Source organism: Neovison vison, chromosome 1 (genome assembly GCF_020171115.1).
Source record: "Neovison vison isolate M4711 chromosome 1, ASM_NN_V1, whole genome shotgun sequence".
In the NCBI taxonomy this organism is placed as follows: Eukaryota; Metazoa; Chordata; class Mammalia; order Carnivora; family Mustelidae; genus Neogale; species Neogale vison.
In genome coordinates, this window is record NC_058091.1 from 245,971,304 (window position 1) to 245,993,518 (window position 22,215).

General features: G+C 39.2%; 1 protein-coding gene across 1 annotated transcript in view; it reads right to left on the reverse strand.

Moving 5' to 3' along the window:
• The window catches only part of RAD50 (RAD50 double strand break repair protein), a 102,650-nt gene that overhangs the window by 74,688 nt on the left and 5,747 nt on the right, over positions 1-22,215 (reverse strand). The window lies entirely within an intron of this gene.

Here is a 22,215-nt window from a genome sequence, read left to right on the forward strand (position 1 = left end):
GCCATTGGAGACAACATAGAATCTCTAAGGGTGGAGGGGAGAGCTGATCTGGAAGAAGTTAAAAATGCTATCAATGAGATTCAATCTAATCTAAATACTGTAAGAGCCAGGGTAACCAAGGCAGAAGATAGAATTGGTGATCCAGAAGACAAACTGATAGAAAAGAAGGATCAGGAGAAGGCCTGGAACAAACAGCTTAGAAGCCATGAAAACAAAACTAGGGAAATAAATGATGCCATGCAACATCCCAATATCAGAAATATTGGGATCCCTGAGGGGGTGGAGAGAGAGAGAAGACTAGAAGATATAGCTGAACAAATCCTGGATGAAAATTTTCTCAATATGGGGAATGGAACAAGTGTTCATGTCCCAGAGGCAGAGAGGACAAACCCCCTGCCCCAAGATGCCAGAAAGACATCCAGACACATACCTGTGAAATTCACAAATCATAGTTTCAGAGAGTATGTCCTAAGGGCAGCTAGAGGGAAGAGATCCCTTACATACAGAGGGAGGACCATCAGAATAATGTCAGACCTGTCCACAGAAACCTGGAAAGCTAGAAAGGGCTGTTAAGACATATTCAGGGTACTAAATGAAAAGAACATGCAGCCAAGAATACTTTAGCCAGCAAGGCTGACATTCAAAATGGAGGGAGAGATAAAGAGCTTTCAAGACCGGCAAGCTTTAAAAGATTACATGACCACCAAGCAGGCACTACTAAAAATATTGGGGGATTCTATAAAAGAAGAAAGAACCCAAGACTGATATAGAACAGAAATCTACAAAGATAATCTATAAAAATAAGGACTTCACAGGCAACATGATGTCAATAAAAACTTACCTTTCAATAATCACTCTCAACGTGAACAGCCTAAATGCTCCCATAAAATGGCAGAGGGCTGCAGACTGGATAAAATGACAGGACCCCTCCATATGCTGTCTACAAGAGACACATTTTGAACCTAAAGATACATCCAGACTGAAAGTGAAGGGTTGGAGAATCATCTTTCATGCCAATGGGCCTCAAAAGAGAGCTGGGGTAGCAATTCTCATATCAGATAAATTAGATTTTAAGCTAAAGACTGTAGTCAGAGATACACGAGGACACTATATCATTCTTAAAGGGTCTATCCAGCAAGAAGATCTAACAATTGTAAATATTTATGCTCCCAACATGGGAGCAGCCAACTGTTAGTCAAAATAAAGAGTCCTATTGATATGAATACATTAATTGTAGGGGATCTTAACATGCAAATCTCAGTAATAGATCATCCAAGCAGAAAATCAAAGAGACAAGAGCTTTAAATGACACACTGGACCAGATGGACCTCATAGATATATACAGAATATTCCATCTGAAAACAACAGAATACTCATTCTTCTGGAACACACATGGAACTTTCTCCAGAACATCCATATACTGGGTCACAAATCAGGGCTCAACTGATACCAAAAGATTGAGATTATTTCCTGCACATTCTCAGACCACAATGCTTTGAAACTGGAACTCAACCACAAGAAAAAGTCTGAAAGGAATTCAAACACTTGGAAGCTAAAGAACATCCTGCTCAAGAATGTTTGGATCAACCAGGAAATCAGGGAAGAACTTAAACAATTCATAGAAACCAATGAGAATGAAGACACATAGGTCCAAAACCTATGGGATATGGCAAAGGCAGTCCTAAGAGGGAAATACATAGCCATCCAAACCTCTCAAAGAAATAGAAAAATCCTGAATACACTGACTCTCTTTACACCTTAAGGATCTGGAAAATCAACAAATTAAGCCAACCCCACGCACAAGAAGGGAAATTAATATTATAGTGCAGAGATCAATGAGTTAGAAACTAAAGATAAGTAAAACACATCAACAAGGGCGCCAGGATGGCTCAGTGGGTTAAAGCCACTGCCTGCGGCTCAGGTCACGATCCCAGGGTCCTGGGATTGAGCCCCACATCAGGCTCTCTGCTCAGTGGGGAGCCTGCTTCCCCACCCACCTCTCTGTCTCCCTCTCTACTTGTGATCTCTGTCTGTCAAATAAATAAATAAAATCTTTTAAGAAAAAAATCAATGAAACTAGAAGCTGGTTCTTTGAAAGAATTAATAAGATCGATAAACCACTGGCCAAACTAATCCAAAAGAAAACAGAGAGGACCCAAAATAACAAAAATATGAATGAAAGGGGAGAGATCACGACTAACACCAAGGAAATAAAAACAATCATCAGAAACTATTATCAACAGCTATATGTCAATAAGTTAAGCAACCTAGAAGAAATGGATGCATTCCTGGAAACCTATAAACTTCCAAGACTGAAACAGGAAGAAACTGACAACCTGAATGACCAATATCTATTAACAAGACTGAGGCAGTGATCAAAAAACCTCCCAAAGGGAGGAGTCAAGATGGCAGAGAAGTAGCAGGCTGAGACAACATCAGGTAAGAGGAGATCACTTATATAACTTATCAAACCATTCTGAACACCTATAAATCCAACAGGAGATCGAAGAGAAGAAGAGCAGAAATTCTAAAAACAGAAAATCAACCACTTTCTGAAAGACAGGACTGGCAGAGAAGTGAATCCAAAGAGACGGGAAGATAGACTGCAGGGGGAGGGGCTGGCTCCCGGCAAGTGGCAGAGCAATGGAGCACAAAATCAGAACTTTTAAAAGTCTGCTCCAATGAGGGACATCGCTCCAGAGGCTAAGCCGGGGTGAAGCCCACGCGGGGACAACATGTTCTGAGGTCCCACGGGATCACAGAAGGATCGGGGGTGTCCGAGTGTTGCAGAGCTCACAGGTATTAGAGCAGGGAAGCCGGTTACAGAGACAGAGCCAAGGACTGAGCTCTCAACTCGGGGTTACCTTAAATTGTGGCCAGTGGCACAGGCCACTGCTCTGTAAGGAGAGACCCCACAAGATCCAGGGAGACCCTAGATTCCAGGGAGGCCCTGGAAGAGCACAGGGATCTGCAGGGTTTGGAGACTCCAGGTGGGGCTGTGTCCAGATTGGTCACAGGCTGGGTGACCCTGGAGTGCAGCCGAAGGCCAGGGAGACGGGAGTGACTGAGTGCTTTTCTCCAAGGGCGCACTGAGGAGTGGGGCCCCAAGCTCTCGGCTCCTCTGGGTCGGAGACCTGGAGTCCACCATCTTCATTCCCTTCCTCCAGAGCTCTACGGAAAGCGTTTCAGGGAACAAAAGCTTCCGAAAGTGAAGCTGAGCAGATTACTTAACCTAGGGCCCTGATAAAGGCGGTGCAATTCTGCCTCGGGCAAAGACACTTGAGAATCACTACAACAGGCCCCTCCCCAGAAGATAAGCAAGAAATCCAGTCAAGACCAAGTTCACTTACCAAGGAGAACAGAGGAATTCCAGAGGAGGAGAAAGCAAAGCATGGAATTCATGGCTTTCTCCCCATGATTCTTTAGTCTTGCAAAGACAATTTTTAAAATTTTTTTTTCTTTTGCTAAATTTTTTTTAACTTTTACCCTTTCCTCTTTTAACATTTTTTAACTAGTTTATCTTACCACTACCTTTCATAAAAAAAAAAACTTCTTGGAAACTTCATTAGTATAGTCATATTTTATCCTTCATTGTATCTAACTTTATTTTTTGTATACACATAGGGTTTCTTCTTCTAAAAAAATTTGGGATACAACTTCTAAGAGATCAAAATATACCCTAAATCTAACACAGGGCTTTATTCTAGTCTCCAGCCTAAGCAAATTCTCTCCACTTTCTTTTCCTTTATTCTTCCAACCAACTTACCTTATCAACTCCTTTTTTAGAAATTAAAAAAAAAATTTTTTTTCATCTTTATAGTCATATTCCATCCCTTCATTGTGTTTACCCTTATATATGTTTTCGTTCTTTAAAATTTTGGGAGGTAGTTTGTTCTAAGAGACCAAAATACTCCCAAAATTAAGCGGGTGACCCTGTTCTACTCACCAGTCTAATATATATCTTTTTTCTTTTTTATATTTTCCTTTTATTTTTGTTTTAAATTTTTTTTTTCTGAACTTCTTTTTACCCCCTTTCTTCCCCCCACGATTTGGGGTCTCTTCTGATTTGGTTAAAGCACATTTTACTGGGGTCTTTGCCACTCTTTTAGTATTTTATTCACTCCTTCATATATTCTTATCTGGATAAAATGACAAGGCAGAAAAACTCACCACAGAAAAAAAGAACAAGAGGCAGTACTGAAGGCTAGGGACTTAATCAATACGGACACTGGTACTATGTCAGATCCAGAGTTCAGAATGACGATTCTCAAGGTGCTAGCCAGGCTCGAAGAAGGCATGGAAGATATTAGGGAAACACTGTCTGGAGAAATAAAAGCCCTTTCTGGAGAAATAAAAGAACTAAAATCTACCCAAGCTGAAAGCAAAAAAAAATCTACCCAAGCTTAATGAAGTGCAATAAAAAATGGAGGCTCTTACTGCTAGGATAAATGAGGCAGAAGAGAGAATTAGTGATATAGAAGACCAAATGACAGAAAATAAAGAAGCTGAGCAAAAGAGAGACAAACAACCACTGGACCACGAGGGGAGAATTCAAGAGATAAGTGATACCACAAGATGAAACAACATTAGAATAATTGGGATTCCAGAAGAAGAAGAAAGAGAGAGGGGAGCAGAAGGTATACTGGAGAGAATTATTGTGGAGAATTTCACTAATATGGCAAAGGGAACAAGCATCAAAATCCAGAAGGTACACAGAATCCCCCTCAAAATCAGTAAGAATAGGTCCACATCCCATCATCTAATAGTAAAATTTACAAGTCTTAGCAACAAAGAGAAAATCCTGAAAGCAGCCCGGGACAAGAAGTCTGTAACATACAATGGTAAAAATATTAGATTGGCAGCAGACTTACCCACAGAGACCTGGCAGGCCAGAAAGAACTGGCAAGATATATTCAGAGCACTAAACAAGAAAAACATGCAGAAAAGAATACTATATCCAGCTAGGCTATCATTGAAAATAGAAGGAGAGGAAAAAAATATTCCAGGACAAACAAAAACTAAAAGAATTTGCAAACACCAAACCAGCTCTACAGGAAATATTGAAAGGGAAATAAGCAAAGAGAGAGCCTAAAAGTAGTAGATCAGAAAGGAACAGAAACAATATACAGTAACAGTCACCTTCCATGCAATACAATGGCACTAAATTCATATCTCTCAATAGTTACCCATTTAGGGCTAAATACCCCAATCAAAAGACACAGGGTATCAGAATGGATAAAAAAACAAAACCCATCAATATGCTGTCTACAAGAAACTCATTTTAGACCCAAAGACACCTCTGGATTTAAAGTGACGAAGTGGAAAACAATTTTCCATGCTAATGGACCTCAAAAGAAACCTGAGGTGGCAATTCTTCTATCAGATCAATTAGATTTTAAGCCAAAGACTATAATAAGAGATGAGGAAGGACACTATATCATATTCAGAGGGTCTGTCCAACAAGAAGATCTAACAATTTTAAGTATCTATACCCTAACATGGGAGCAGCCAACTATATAAACCAATTAATAACAAAATCAAAGAAATAAATCGACAATAATACAATAGTAGGGGACTTTAACACTCCCTTCACTGAAATGAACAGATCATCCAAGCAAAAGATCAACAAGGAAATCAAGGCCTTAAATGATACACTGTACCAGAAGGACATCACTGATATATTCAGAACATTCCATCCCAAAGCAACAGAATACACATTCTTCTCTAGTGCACATGGAACATTCTCCAGAATAGATCACATCCTGGGTCTGAAATCAGGTCTCAACCAGTATCAAAAGATTGGGATCATTCTCTGCATATTCTCAGACCACAATGCTCTGAAGCTAGAACTCAATCACAAGAGGAACTCTGGAAAGAACCCAAATACATGGAGACTAAAGAGCATCCTCCTAAAGAATGAATGGGTCAACCAGGAAATTAAAAAAGAACTGAAAAAATTCATGGAAACAAATGATAAAATCTGTGGGACACAGCAAAGGCAGCCCTGAGAGGAAAATATATAGTGATACAAGCTTTTCTCAAGAAACAAGAAAGGTCTCAAATACACAACCTAATCCTACACCTAAAGAAGCTTGAGAAAGAACAACAAAGAAATCCTAAACCCAGCAGGAGAAGAGAAATCATAAAGATCAGAACAGAAATCAATGAAATAGAAACCAAAAAACCAATAGAACAAATCAACGAAACTAGGAGCTGGTTCTTTGAAAGAATTAATAAGACTGATAAACCCCTGACCAGACTTATCAAAAAGAAAAGAGAAAGGACCCAGATAAATAAAATCATGAAAAGAGGAGAAATCACAGCCAACACCAAAGAAATACAAACAATTATAAGAACATATGATGAACAGCTATACACCAGCAAATTTGACAATCTGGAAGAAATGGATAAATTCCTACAGACATATAAACTGCCACAACTGAACCAGGAAGAAAATGGAAAACCTGAACAGACCCATAACCAGTAAGGAGATTGAAGCAGTCATCAGAAGTCTCCAAACAAGAGCCCAGGGTCAGGCGGCTTCCCAGGGGAATTCTACCAAACATTTAAAGAAGAATTAATGGGGCGCCTGAGTAGTTCAGTGGGTTAAGCCTCTGCTTTCGGCTCAAGTCATGATCTCAGGGTCCTGGGATCGAGTCCCGCATTGGGCTCTCTGCTCAGCAGGGAGCCTGCTTCCCCCTCTCTCTCTCTGCCTGCCTCTCTGCCTACTTGTGATCTATCTCTCTGTCAAATAAATAAATAAAATCTTAAAAAAAAAGAAGAAGAAGAATTAATTCCTATTCTCCTGAAACTGTTCCAAAAAAATAGAAATGGAAGGAAAACTCCCAAACTCATTTTATGAGGCCAGCATTACCTTGATCCCAAAACCAGACAAGGATACCATCAGAAAGAATTACAGACAAATATCCTTGATGAACACAGATGTGAAAATTCTCATCAAAATACTAGCCAGGATCCAACAGTACGTTAAAAGGATTACTCACCACGACCAAGTGGGATTTATTCCAGGGCTGCAAGGCTGATTCAACATCGGCAAATCCATCAATACACGTGATACAATACATTAGTAAAAGAAAGAACAAGAACCATATAATACTCTCAATAGATGCTGAAAAAGCATTTAACAAAGTACAGCATCCCTTCCTGATCAAAACTCTTCAAAGTGTAGGGATAGAGGGCACATACCTCAATATCATCAAAGCCATTATGAAAAACCCACAGCAAATATCATTCTCAATGGAGAAAAACTGAGAGCTTTTCCGCTAAGGTCAGGAACACGGCAGGGATGTCCATTATCACCACTGCTATTCAACATACTACTAGAAGTCCTAGCCTCAGCAATCAGACAACAAAAAGAAATTAAAGGCATCCAAACTGGCAAAAAAGTTGTTAAACTATCACTCTTTGCAGATGATATGATACTTTATGTGGAAAACCCAAAAGACTCCACTCCAAAACTGCTAGAACTCGTACAGGAATTCAGTAAAGTATCAGGATATGAAATCAATGCACAGAAATCAGTTGCATTTCTATACACCAATGAGAGAGAAGAAAGAAGAAATTAAGGAGTCAATCCCATTTACAATTGCACCCAAAACCATCAGATACCTAGGAATAAACCTAACCAAAGAAGGAAAGAATCTAAACTCAGAAAACTATCAAGTACTCATGAAAAAAATTGAGAAAGACACAAAGAAATGGAAAAACATTCCATGCACATGGATTGGAAGAATAAATATCATGAAAATGTCTAAGCCACCTAAAGCAATCTTCACATTTAATGCAATCCCTATCAAAGTACCATCCTTTTTTTTTTTTTTAAAAGAAATGGAACAAATAATCTTAAAATTTATATGGAACCAGAAAAAAAACCTCGAATAGCCAGAGGAATGATGAAAAAGAAAGCCATAGTTGGTGGCATCACAATTCCAGACTTCAAGCTCTATTACAAAGCTGTCATCATCAAGACAGTATGGTACTGACACAAAAACAGACACATAGATCAATGGAACAGAACAGAGATCCCAGAAACAGACCCTCAACTCTATGGTCAACTAATCTTCAACAAAGCAGGAAAGAATGTCCAATGGAAAAAAGACAATCTCTTCAACAAATGGTGTTGGGAAAATTGGACAGCCACTGCATAAAAATGAAACTGGACCATTTCCTTACACCATACACAAAAATAGACTCAAAATGGATGAAGGACCTCAATGTGAAAAAGGAATCCATCAAAATCCTTGAGGAGAACACAGGCAGCAACCTCTTTGACCTCAGCTGAGCAACTTCTTCCTAGGAACATCGCCAAAGGCAAGGGAAGCAAGGGCAAAAATGAACTATTGGGACTTCATCAAGATCAAAAGCTTTTGCACGGCTAAGGAAACATTTAACAAAACCAAAAGACAACTGAAAGAATGGGAGAAGATATCTGCAAACGACATATCAGATAAAGGGCTAGTATCCACAATCTATAAAGAGCTTATCAAACTCAACCCCCAAAGAAAAATAATCCAATCAAGAAATGGGCAGAAGACGTGAACAGACATTTCCACAAAGAAGACATCCAGATAGCCAACAGACACATGAAAAAGTGCTCCACATCACTTGGCATCAGGGAGATACAAATCAAAACCACAACGAGATACCACCCCACACCAGTCAGAATGCCTAAAATTAACACATCAGGAAATGACAGATGCTGGTGAGGATGCAGAGAAAGGGGAACCGTCCTATACTGTTGGTGGGAATGCAAGCTGGTACAACCACTCTGGAAAACAGCATGGAGGTTCCTGAAAAAGTTGAAAATAGAGCTACCCTATGACCCAGCAATCTCATTGCTGGGTATTTACCCTAAAGATACAAATGTAGTGATCTGAAGGGGCATGTGCATGCAAATGTTTATAGCAGCAATGCCCACAATAGCCAAACAATGGAAAGAACCTAGATGTCCATCAACAGATGAATGGATAAAGAATATGTGGTTTATATGTACAATGGAATACTATGTAGCCATTAAAAGAAATGAAATCTTGCCATTTGCGACAACGTGGATGGAAATAGAGGGTATTATGCTTAATGAAGTAAGTCAATCAGAGAAACACAACTATCATATGATCTCCCTGATATGAGGAAGGGGAGATGCAAGGTGGGGGGGGGTAGGAAAAGAATAAATGAAACATGATGGGATCGGGAGGGAGACAAACCGTAAGAGACTCTTAATCTCACAAAACAAACTGAGGGCTGCCAGGGGGGAGGGGTAAAGAGAGGGTGGTGGACTTATGGACTTTGGGAAGGGTATGTGCTGTGGTGAGTGCTGTGAAGTGTGTAAACCTGGTGATTCACAGACCTGTACCCCTGGGGCTAATAATACATTATAAATTAATAAAAAAATTTTAAAAATTAAAAAAAAAAAAACTCCCAAAAAAGAGCCCAGGACCTGATGGATTCCCTGGGTCTACCAAACATTCCAAGAAGAAATAATACCTATTCTCCTGAAGAGTTTCAAAAAACAGAAACAGAAGGAAAACTTCCAGACCCTATTTGATATCCTTGATATTTCTAGTATCAAGCGTTACCTTGATCCCCAAATCAGGCAAAGACCCCATCAAAAAGGAGAATTTCAGACCAATATCCCTGATGAATATGGATGCCAAAATTCTCCACAAGATACTAGCTAACAGGATCCAACAGTACATTAAAAAGATTATCCACCATGATCAGGTGGGATTTATCCCTGGGATGCAAGAGAGGTTCAACATTTGCAAATCAATCAATGCGATAGAACAAATCAATAAGAGAAAAGAACAATATGGTCCTCTCAATTAATAGAGAAAAAGCATTTGAGAGAATACAGTATCTGTTCCTGATTAAAACTCTTTAAAGTATAGGGACAGAGGGAACATTCCTCAACTTCATAAAATCTATGAAAAACCGAAGGCCAATATCATTCTTAATGGGGAAAGCTGACAGCCTTCCCAATGGATCAGGAACAGGACAAAGATGCCTACTCTCACCACTGTTGTTCAACGTAGGATTAGAAATCTTAGCAACAGCAATCAGACAACAAAAAGAAATAAAAGGTATTCAAATTGGCAAAGAAGAAATCAAACTCTATCTCTTCACAGATGACTTGATGCTTTATATGGAACACTCAAGGATTCCACCCCCAAACTACTAGAACTCATATAGCAATTCAGTAATGTGGCAGGCTACAAAATCAGTGCACAAAAATCAGGTGCTTTCTTATACACTAACAATGAAAATATGTAAAGGAAATTACAGAATCAAGAATCAAGTCCATTTACTATAACACCAAGAACCATAGGATACCTTGGAATAAACCTAACCAAAGAGGTGAAGGATCTGTACTCGAGGAACTACAGAACACTTATGAAAGAAACTGAAGAAGACACAAAAAGATGGAAAAGCATTCCATGCTCACGGATTGGAAGAATAAACATTGTTAAAATGTCTATACTGCCCAGAGCAATCTATACTTTCAATGCCATCTCGATCAAAATTCCACCGGCATTTTTCAAAGTGCTGGAACAAACAATCCTAAAATTTGTATGGAACCAGAAATATCCCAAATTGCTAAGGAAATGCTGAAAAAGAAAAACCTGGGGGCTTCATGTTGCCTGATTTCAAGCTTTACTACAAAGCTGTGATCACCAAGACAGCATGCATGGTACTGGCACAAAAAGAGACACACAGACCAATGGAACAGAGTAGAGTCCAGATATGGACCCTCAATTCTATGGCCAAATAATCTTCAACAAAGCAGGGAAAAATATTCAGTGGAAAAAAAGACAGTCTCTTCAATAAATGGGGCTGGGAAAATTGGACAGCTATATATAGAATGAAACTTGACCATTCTTACACTCTTCACAACAATAAACTCGAAATGGATAAAAGACCTCAAGGTGAAGCAGGAATCTATCAAAATCCTAGAGGAGAACATAGGCAGTAACCTCTTTGACACTGAACACAGGAACTTCTTTCAAGACATGTCTCCAAAGGCAAAGGAAACAAAAGCGAAAATGAACTTTTGGGGCTTCATCAAGATGAAAAGCTTCTGCACAGCAAAGGAAACAGTCAACAAAACAAAGAGGTAGCCCACAGCATGGGAGAAGATATTTAAAAATGACACTACAGACAAAGGGCTGATATCCAAGATCTATAAAGAACTCCTCAAACTCAACACCCCAAAAAACAGATAATCGTGTCAAAAATGGGCAGAAGACATGAACAGACTCTTCAAAGAAGACATACAAATGACTAACAGACACTTGAAAAAATGGTTCATCATCATTAGCCATCAGGAAAATTGAAATCAAAACATCACTGAGATACTACCTTACACAGGTTAGAATGGCCAAAATTATCAGGACAGGACACAACAAGTGCTGAAGAGGATGTGGAGAAAGGGAACCCTCTTACACTGTTGGTGGGAATGCACGTTGGTGCAGCCACTTTGGAAAACAGTGTGGAGATTCCTTAAGAAATTAAAAATAGAGCTACCCTATGACTCTGCAATTGCACTACTGGGTATTCACCCCAAAGATACAGATGTAGTGAAAAGAAGGGCCATATGTACCCCAATGTTCATAGCAGCAATGGCCATAATCGCCAAACCGTGGAAAGAGCCAAGAAGCCCTTCAACAGACCAATGGATAAAGAAGATATGGTCCAGGGCCCCTGGGTGGCTCAGTGGGTTAAAGCCTCTGCCTTCAGCTCAGGTCGTGATCCCAGGGTCCTGGGATCAAGCCCCACATCAGGCTGTCTGCTCAGCAGGGAGCCTGCTTCCCCTCTCTCTCCCTGACTCTCTGCCTACTTGTGATCTCTGTCAAATAAGTAAATTAAAAAACCTTAAAAAAAAAAAAGATACGGTCCATATCTACAATGGAGTATTAAGCTTCCATCAGAAAGGACGAATACCCAACTCTTGAATCAACATGGACGGGACTGGAGATCTAGATTATGATGAGTTAAGTAAGTCAAGCAGAGAAAGTCCATTATAATATGGTTTCACTTACTTGTGGAGCATAAGGAATAATATGGAGGACATTAGGAGACGGAAAAGAAAAGTGAATGGGGGAAATCGGTGGGGGGAGACAAAGCATAAGAGACTATGGACTCTGAGAAACAAACTGAGGGTTTGGGAAGGGAGGAGGGTTAGGGGGATGGGTTAGCCTGGTGGTGGGTATTACATGGAGCACTGGGTGTGGTGCATAAACAATGAATCTTGGAACGCTGGAAAAAAAAAAAAAAGATTCTACTATAAGGAAGGGTTTTGTCTTTTCCCATTATTTATTTTCATTTTTAAAATATCACCATAGGAAAAATAAATAAATAAAATCACTACAGACTCCTACAGTCCTCACTTGGGACTTCCAATTCCCAACCGGGATGCCAGTTAGGTTCTGCCTTCGTCCCGCAGCTTCACCAACTGGCTTTTGTACTGAATTAATTAGGGATGAAGGAAGGTGCAGAGTTTTTACCATGAATACTGAATTTATTTTATTTTGTTTTTAATGATTTATTTGAGAGAGTGAGCTCAAGTACAAGCGGATGGAGAAGAGGAAGAGAATCTTCAAGCCGACACCCTGCTGAGCAGGGAGCCCACTGTGGAGTTAGGTCTCATGATTCATGACCTGAGCAGAAATCAAGAGTCAGATGCTTAATGGACTTAGCCATGCAGGCACTTCATGAATTTAAGTATTTTTGTACTTATTGATGCTCTTATCATTTTTCTCCTTTATTCTATTATCAGTGGCAAACTACGCTGATCAATTTTCAAATATTAAACAAACCTTGCATTCCTGAGATAAACCCAACTTATTCACAGTATATTATTTCTATCTGCATATTAATGAATTTGATTGGTTACAATTTTCCTATGGGGTTTTGCATTTTTGTTCATCAGAGCTAGCTGTCTGTAGTTCTGTATTGTCTTTGTCTGGTTTGGGTATCAGGATAATATTAGCCTCATAAAATGAGTTGGGACATAATTCCTCTGCCTCTCTTTTCTGAAAGAGTTTGTAGAACTGAAATTATTTCTTCCTAAAATATTTGGTAGAATTCAGGGAAATCATGATAAGGGCTTGAAGTTCTCATCATGAGGGTTTTTGTTTTGTTTTGTTTTGCTTTCAAGATTTTATTTATTTGACAGATAGATTACAAGTAGGCAGAGAGGCAGGCAGAGAGAGAGGGAAGAAGGCTCACTGCCAAGCAGAGTCCGATGTGGGGCTCAATCCCAGGACCCTGAGATCATGACCTAAGCAGAAGGCAGAGGCTTAGCCCACTGAGCCACCCAGGCGCCCCTCATCGTGAGGGTTTTTTTTTTTTTTTTAATTATTTATTTATTTATTTATTTGAGAGAGATCACAAGCAGGCAGACAGGCAGAGAGAGAGGAGGAAGCAGGCTCCCTGCTGAGCAGAGAGCCCAATGGGAGGCTCGATCCCAGGACTCCGAGTTCATGACCTGAGCCGAAGGCAGGGGCTTAACCCGCTGAGCCACCTAGGTGCCCCTCATCATGAGGTTTTAAACTATTAATTTCTTCAACAGGTGCAGTTTTTTCTTGGGTGACCTTTAGTAGCTGGCATCCTTAACAGAATTTGACCATGTCATCTAAGTTGAATTACTGGCATAAAATTGCTAACAACAGTTTTTTTAAAAAACAGTATTGTCTTATTACCTATATAAGGCTTATAGGATATGCAGTGATGTTGACTGTTTTACTGTGAATATTGTTAATTTCTCCTTTTTCTTGATGTTGCTTATTAATGTTTTGTTTTGCTTTTTTTAGAACTAGCTTCTGGTTTCACTGGTTTTCTCTGTTGTCTTTGTATTCTATTTCACTTATTTTTGCTCTCGTTTTTATTTACTTTCTCCCCTTTGCATATTTTAAATTTAATTACCTTGTCTTTTTCAAGCTTAAGATGGAAGCTCTCAGGTCATTAATTTTAGATAACTTTTCTTTTCTAACACGATTCTATAAAATTTCTAAGCATTATTTAAATATACCCCATAAATTCTTCTGTTATGCTTTTACTTGAAGTATTTTCTAATTTCCCTGTACTTTAATCCATGGGTTATTTAGAAGTATGCTACTTAATTTGCAAACATTAGAGATTTTCCAGTTGGTTTGTTACTGATTTCTAGTTTAATTCTAGTGTACTCAGAGAACACTCTGTAGGACTTCAATTCTTATAACTTATATACACCTGTTTATGGTCCAGAATATCTGTGAATGTTCTATGAGTGTGCTTGAAAATAATGTATATTCTGTTGTTCATTGGTGGAATGTCCTATAAATGTCAATTAGGGCTAATGTGGTTAATAGTGTTAAAATTTTCATATCCTTACTGATTTTTTGCCTCCTTTTCCTATTTTTCTACCCAGGAGGGTGTTGAGATCTACAGCTATAGTTGTATATTTGTTTATTTCTCCTTCTGGTTCCATAGATTTTTTTGTATCTTCTATATTTAAGAAGTGTAAGCTTTACACTTAGAACTGTTATTATCTTCTTGGTGAACTGAACCCTTTATGATCATAAAATGTCTCTTTTTACCCCACTAACATTGCTGGTTCTGAGTATACTGTCTGATATTAATACAGCTACTTCATATAATGTGCCACTTCAACTGGCATATTTTAGGGTTTTTTCCCCCATCTGTTTACTTTTAACCTATCTGTATTGTATTTAAAAACACTGCTACTCCTTTTATCTGGGTCTTTTATTTTGCATTTTTCTCATTATACTTATGTTTTCCTTTACAACTTCCTATACACTTATAAGACTGGTAATAATGTTTTAAGGCTGTCTGCTAATTCTATCATCTCTTTCATTTTTGATCAGATTCTGTGACTGAATATGGGTTCCCTGCTTCTTTGCATGGTTGGTAATTTTTTACTGTGAATTTTACATTGTTGAATAAAGAATTTCATTTTACTCCTTTAATGAGTATTGAACTTTGTGCAGGCATGCAGTTGAGTTTCTCAACATTTGATCCTTCTGACCCTTTTTTTTTTTTAAAGACTGTAAAGGGGGATGTAGAGCAACCACTCTAAGACTAATTTAGTATCGTTTCCCCTTAACCTCAAGAAACTCCTTTAACATTTCTTGTGGCACAAGAGTGCTGATGAACAAGTAATTGTCATTTCCTTAAAAACAAAACAAAACAAAAAAAAACACTAAAAATGTACTCCATTTCATCTTTATTTTTTGAAGGTATTTCTGCTGGATACAGAATTTTAAACTGGGTTATATTCTCCAGCACTTTGAGGATATCACCTCATTATCTCCTGGCTTTGATGGTTTTTAATGACAAGTCAGTCATTATTTCTCTCCTCTGCATAATGTTTTATTTTTTCCTCAGTCTGCTAAAATCATCTTTTTATCTTTGGTTTTCAGTAGTTTGAATATAATACACAACATAAATGTGTTTATGCTATTTGTGAGGTGTTGAGCTTCTTGGGTCTTTTTTCATTTTCTCTGTTGAGATTGTTCTCCACACATATGACCTGTTTCCCTTTAAACTGTTGAACGTATGTATCCTTGTCTGCTAATTCCAAAATCTATTACCTCTAGATCTCCTTCTATGTGTTTTTTTCCTCCCAGTTATGGATCGCATTTGCTTCTTCATATATCCACTGATTTTTTTTTTATTACATCTTAGACTCTCAGACACTGTAGATGCTACACCGAGAGTCTGGACTGTGTTGACTTCCCTTAAAAAGTGTTGAGTTTTGTTTTAGCAAGCAGTTAATTTACTGGAAACACACCTTGATTCTGTCAAAGCTTATTTTAGATTTGCTAAGAAGGTCCTTCTGAGGTCTCAGAAGAATGCAAGGGTTCCAGAAGGCTTCCCTACTCTGGCATATCAAAACTCAAATGTCACCCAGCAGTGTGTAACCTCTACAATATCCATTCAGCTCACTGTCCCATTCCTCCACCTCAGTAGTTGATCTCTGTTAGCCCTCACTGAATCCTATCCTGGACACACACAGCTTAGTATCTAGCCAAAGATTCAACAGTCCCTTATACTGATTTCTGGTGCCCATCTCTGCAAAGCAATCCCACTCCTGTATCTTTCCCACAGTCTTCAGCCATTTCAGTAAACCCACACTTCTACCTACCTTTGTCTCATCGACCTAGCAATACCACTATTCTCTGCTGGGTTCTAATCCCATGTGTAGAAAGCCAGAATGAATGCACAGTCACATCACGTATTTCTCTTTTTCTCAAGATCACAGCCCTGCAGCATTTATTGCCCAATACCTAAAAACAGTTGCTTCAGTTATATGTTCCAGTTTTACACTTGTTTATCTTGGAGCAAATCCTGAATTTTTTTTTTTTTTTTAATCACAGACCATCTTTTGTTGGCCTTTTAATAACTTTGAGGCATGAATCTAACTTTGATATTAATTCATCAAATCATTCAAAAAATGATTAAGCACAAATTTATTAAGAACTTGTAACTTTCATGTATTGTTTTGGTTCAAAAACGAAGGACATTTTTTCCTTTGAAGTATGGAAGACAGGTTAAATAGAAGAGTAGAAAAAGGTGTGTCAAATATCATCTTAAGAGACATGCAGGATCCTTTGGGAACACAAAGGAGGAGCATCTAATCTACCTTGGTGAGTTCTGGGAAGGTTTTGTAAAGGAAGTGAATGTTTCAACCGAGAACTGCCAGATGGGCAGGAGTTAGCCAGATGAAAAAATTTGAGTCACTGAATAGTAAAGTAATTTCAGAAAGTATGGTGCAGAAAGTAGGGAAAAGTTGAGTAAAGACAGGAAATGACTAGTAATTAAGAGCCTTCTAGGGGCACCTGGGTGGCTCAGTGGGTTAAAGCCTCTGGCTTCGGCTCGGGTCACGATCCCAGGGTCCTGGGATTGAGCCCTGCATCGGGCTCTCTGCTCAGCAGGAAGCCTCTTTCCCTTCCTCTCTCTCTGCCTACCTGTGATCTCTGTCTGTCAAATAAATAAATAAAATCTTTTTTTTTTTTTTTTTTTTAAAGATTTTATTTATTTAGTTGAGAGAGAGAGAGACAGTGAGAGAGAGCACTAGCGAGGAGAAGGTCAGAGAGCGAAGCAGACTCCCCATGGAGCTGGGAGCCCGATGCGGGACTCGATCCCGGGACTCCAGGATCACGCCCTGAGCCGAAGGCAGTCGTCCAACCAACTGAGCCACCCAGGCGTCCCAATAAATAAAATCTTAAAAAAAAAAAAAAAAAGAGCCTTCTAAAACATGTTGTTTTTTTTTTTTTAAAGATTTTATTTTATTGATTTGAGAGAGAGAGACAGTGAGAGAGAGAATGAGCGAGGAGAAGGTCAGAGAGCGAAGCAGACTCCCCATGGAGCTGGGAGCCCGATGTGGGACTCGATCCCGGGACTCCAGGATCACGCCCTGAGCCGGAGGCAGTCGTCCAACCAACTGCGCCACCCAGGCGTCCCCTTCTAAAACATGTTAAGGGCTTTGGACTTAAGGCAATGGAAAGTCACTGAGGGGTTTAATCAAGGGTAAATGCATGTTGCAGATATGCATTTTAGCCGAATCACTTTGCCTTCAGGATAAACAAACTGCACTGAGACAAGACAGGAGGTAGGGAGTATTCCAGGAGGAACAGGAAGTATTCCAGGAAGACAGCCTGCATAAGAGCTTCAGCACTGAGGATGGAGTTAAGGAGGGAAAAGTCACTGTCCTGGCTGCTCAAAAGTTGCAGGATTCAAAATTAATACACAGAAATCCACTGCATTTCTATACATTAGTAACAAAGTAGCAGAAAGAAAAATTAAGAAAACAATTCTATTTACAATTACATCAAAAAGAATAAAATGCCCAGGAATAAGTTTAACCAAGGAGGAAAAAGACCTATACTCTAAAAACTGTAAAACAATAATGAAAGAACCTGAAGATGATACAAACAAATGGAAAGATATGCCCTGCTCATGGACTAGAAGAATACTATTAAAATGTCCACACTACCCAAAGCAATCTAAATATTCAATATAATCCCTATCAAAATACCAACGGCATTTTTCACACAACTAGAACAAGTAGTCCTAAAATTTGTATGGAATCACACACAGAAGACCCTGAAAAGCCAAAGCAATCTCTGAAAGAACAAAGTTGGCAGTATCACAATACCAAATTTCAAGAAATACTACAAAGCTGTATTAATCAAACAGGATGGTACTGGCACAAAGATAGACACACAGATCAACAGAACAGAATAGAAAGCCCAGAAATAAACCCATGCTTATATGGCCAATTACAACAATCTATAACAAAGGAAACAGGAATATACAATATGGAAAAAACAGTTTCATCAATAAAAGGGGCTAGCAAAACTGGACAGTTACATGTAAAGCAATGAAACTGGACCACTTTATCCATACACAAAAATAAACTCAAAATTCACTAAAGACCTAAATGTGAGATGTGAAACCATAAAACCCCTAATAGAAAACATAGTAATCTTGAGGACATCAGCCTCAGCAACATATTTATGAATATGTCTCTTCAGCAAAATGGAATCATATCAAAATAAAAAGTTTTTGTACAGCAAGCAAACCATCAAAAGAACAAAAAGGCAACCTAATGAATGGGACACAGTATTTCCAAATGATATATTGGACAAGGGGTTAGTATCCAAAAACTCATACAACTCAACACCAAAAAAATGAAATAACTGGATTAAGATATTTTCCCAAAGACACAGAGATGCCAAAAGACACATGAAAAAATGCTCCGCATTATTATAAGAGATATGCAAATCAAAACCACAAAGAGACACCACTTCACTCCAGTCTGAATGACTAGTATCAAAAAGGCAAAAAATATTAAGTGTTGGTGAGGATGTGGAGAAGGCAAACCTTTGCGCACTGTTTGGGAGAAATGTAAACTGGTACAACCATTGTGGAAAACAGTATGGAGGCTCCTTAAATATTAAAAACAGAAATATTATATGATGTAGTAATTCCATTAGTGGGTATTTACCCCCCAAAATGAAAACATAATTTGACAAGATAAAAATGCACAGCTATGTTTTGCAACATTATTTATAAGAGCCAAGATATAAAAGCAATCAAAGTGTACATCTACAGACAAACGGATAAAGATACCCACTGGGAGGAATGGGGAGGTGGTCTAGCATGGGAGGCCAAAGCAGGATGGGAAACCATCCACGTGAGGGGACCAACATGAGGAATTGGAGCCCAAGCAAGGTGAGGAGGGCATTCACATGGGGTAGTATCAGTCCAGCACGAGGTGTTGGGAGCCCTACTACAGTGATGGGAGATTCGGTACAAACACTGGGATTGATCAAATAAGTAAATACATTAACAATATAGTAATTCTTTTCTTCTGTTTTCACTCTATTTACCAGGCAATGGATTAAATCTACTTTCCAATTTACTCAGCCCTTGATGAAATCCAACTTTCCAACTTGCTCAGTGCTTACCATTGAGCTGCTAAACTAGACAGAAAAAACACAATTATGATGACTGGTCTTCCTACAAACTTTCACCCTCAAACCTCAAGTGACCCAATGACACCATCATGTAACTCTGTAACACTTCCCTAACCAACTTAGCTCTGAGCTAAAAACTACCTTACAGGGGCACCTAGGTGGCTCAGTGGGTTAAGCCTCTGCCTTCGGATTAGGTCATGATCCCAGGGTCCTCTGCTCAGCAGGGAGCCTGCTTCTCCCTCTCTCTCTGCCTGCCTCTCTGCCTACTTGTGATCTCTGTCAGATAAATAAATAAAATCTTAAAAAAAAAAACAAGCCTCTATAAACCCCTTCTCCCACATTCAGCCAACAATTTAACTTTTTTCCACTGAGAGCACAGAAACAATCCAAAGACAACTGACTTATTCTCTCACCTCTAAACTTAACAATTATGTACTGTGCCTGCCATCCTCTTAAAACTGATAAAGACCTCCTATTAACTCAAGTCATGAATCCCATTTCTTCTTGCCTACTCCAGGATTTAACTCTGCAATTATCCCTTCTGCATCAATTTGTTTCCTCTGCCCAAGGTCATTTCTATCAGCCTAGAAATGCTCTATCCCAAGTATATATGCATTAACCCATATTAATCCCACATGGGTTAAATCCTATAGTGTTTAAAAACACAAATATGGGAGCAATTTGTGATAAAGAAACACCTGCAGAAATAAGCATCTGGTTAATTTATAGTTATCAACCAGAAGCAAAACAAAGCTGATGAGATGCAGTCAACAGAGTTGAGATGTGAATGAGGTCAGAGAATGAATGGGAAGGACTGAGGTAGTCAAAGTTTGAAAGAAGTAGAGGAGAAAGGGGGAAAGTAGGCAAATGGAGCAATATGAAAATAAAAATTCCTGAGAAAAACAAATGAAGACAGGTAAGAAAGACTGATGAGGAGCAGCCAAAAAACTCAGGTGTTTAAGACAACATAAACAGTATTAGGTGCAGGGACAAATTAAAGCAAGGAAAAGAAAAGACGAGAGAAGCTGAATATGTAAGAGGAGATGAAATGGTAAGAAGAACATAGTAGGATGGGGAAATTGAGGGGATGTAGGCCAATTCACGTGAGGGGAATGACTCCCTCCATAACAGGTATAAATGACTCAGGAGAGTCTTCTCTCTGATGAACAGTGTGGGTGGGAGCTCAGAACTGGGAATGAGAGCAGCTGAAAAGCGGGTAATAAGTGAGGAAAGCTAAACGACCAAGGCCAGAAAAACGAGGGGGAGGACATGAGCCGACAGCTGAGAAAAAGAGCTCTAGAAAGATAAAGCATTTGCAGGGGGAATGCGTGATAGAGTGAGATTGTCAAAGATGCTAGAGCATCAGTCAACATAGAAACATCCAGAAAAATAACAAAAATATACAAGACAAAACAAAACCAGAATAGTCAACAAAACTCTTCTTCTTCTTTTTTTTAAAGATTTTATTTTTTTGTCAGAGAGAATGAGCACAGGCAGAGGCAGAGGGAGAAGCAGGCTCCCCGCTGAGCAAGGAGCCTGATGTGGGACTCGATCCCAGAACGCTGGGATTCTGACCTGAGCTGAAGGCAGCTGCTTAACCAACTGAGCCACTCAGGCGTCCCAACAAAATTCTTCTTGATTGTGCAAACATTTTCATCTACTTCCTTCCACTCAAAGCAAATTCATAAAACAACTGTGTTTCGCTTTCTTATCTCCTGTTTTCCCACATTACCGAAACTGGTTTTGTCAAGATGACCAATGGCCTCCACGTAGCCTAACCTTCCTGACTTGAGCTATCTACATTATTTGACACAGCTGACATCCCTTTTTTTCTTGTTAACACTTCATCTTCTTGTCTTCCAAGACCCCACCCTCCCAGTTTTCCCTACTTTACCACTTATCTTTTAGCATCTTTTGCAGGTGCCTCCTCCTTGTCCCTATTTCTACAAGTTAATGTGCTCTAGGTTAAGATTTTCTATCTTGGGACACCTTGGTGGCTTAGTCGGTGAAGCATCTGACTTTGGCTCAGGTCATGATCCCGGAGTCCTAGGACACAGCCCTGAATTAGGATCCCTGCTCAGTAGGGAGCCAGCTTTTCCTTCTGCCTGCTTCTCCCATCCTTGTGCTCTTTCTTAAATAAATAACACCTTAAAAAATCTTCCAGGGCACCTGGGTGGCTCAGTGGGTTAAAACCTCTGCCTTCGGCTCAGGCCATGATTCCAGGGTCCTGGGATCGAGCCCCACATCAGGTTCTCTGCTCAGCAGGGAGCCTGTTTCCTCCTCCACTCTCTCTCTCTGCCTGCCTCTCTGCCTACTTGTGATCTGTATCTGTCAAATAAATAAATAAAACCTTTAAAAAATCTTCCATCTCTTCTCTATAGTCACTCCTTATGTGATCCTATCAGGCTTTAAAGCTAATTACAGATAACTGACTATATACATCAGTGATTCCTAATTTTCTTTCTCTAGCTTGAAACTCTCTCCTGGACATAACTTCTATCTGTCTACCGGACATTTTAGATATCTAACACATTTCCCAAATTCACATGTTTAAACCAGAGCCACCCAAATTTCCTTTTCCAGAGTTTCCTCATTGTGATAAACAGCGACACTACTTTATCTGGTTTTTCAAGTCAAAAAACTTGAAGTTATGTTTGATGCTTCTTCTCTTATACACCATTATCCAAATCATCAACTCATCTGTTGGTACTACCTT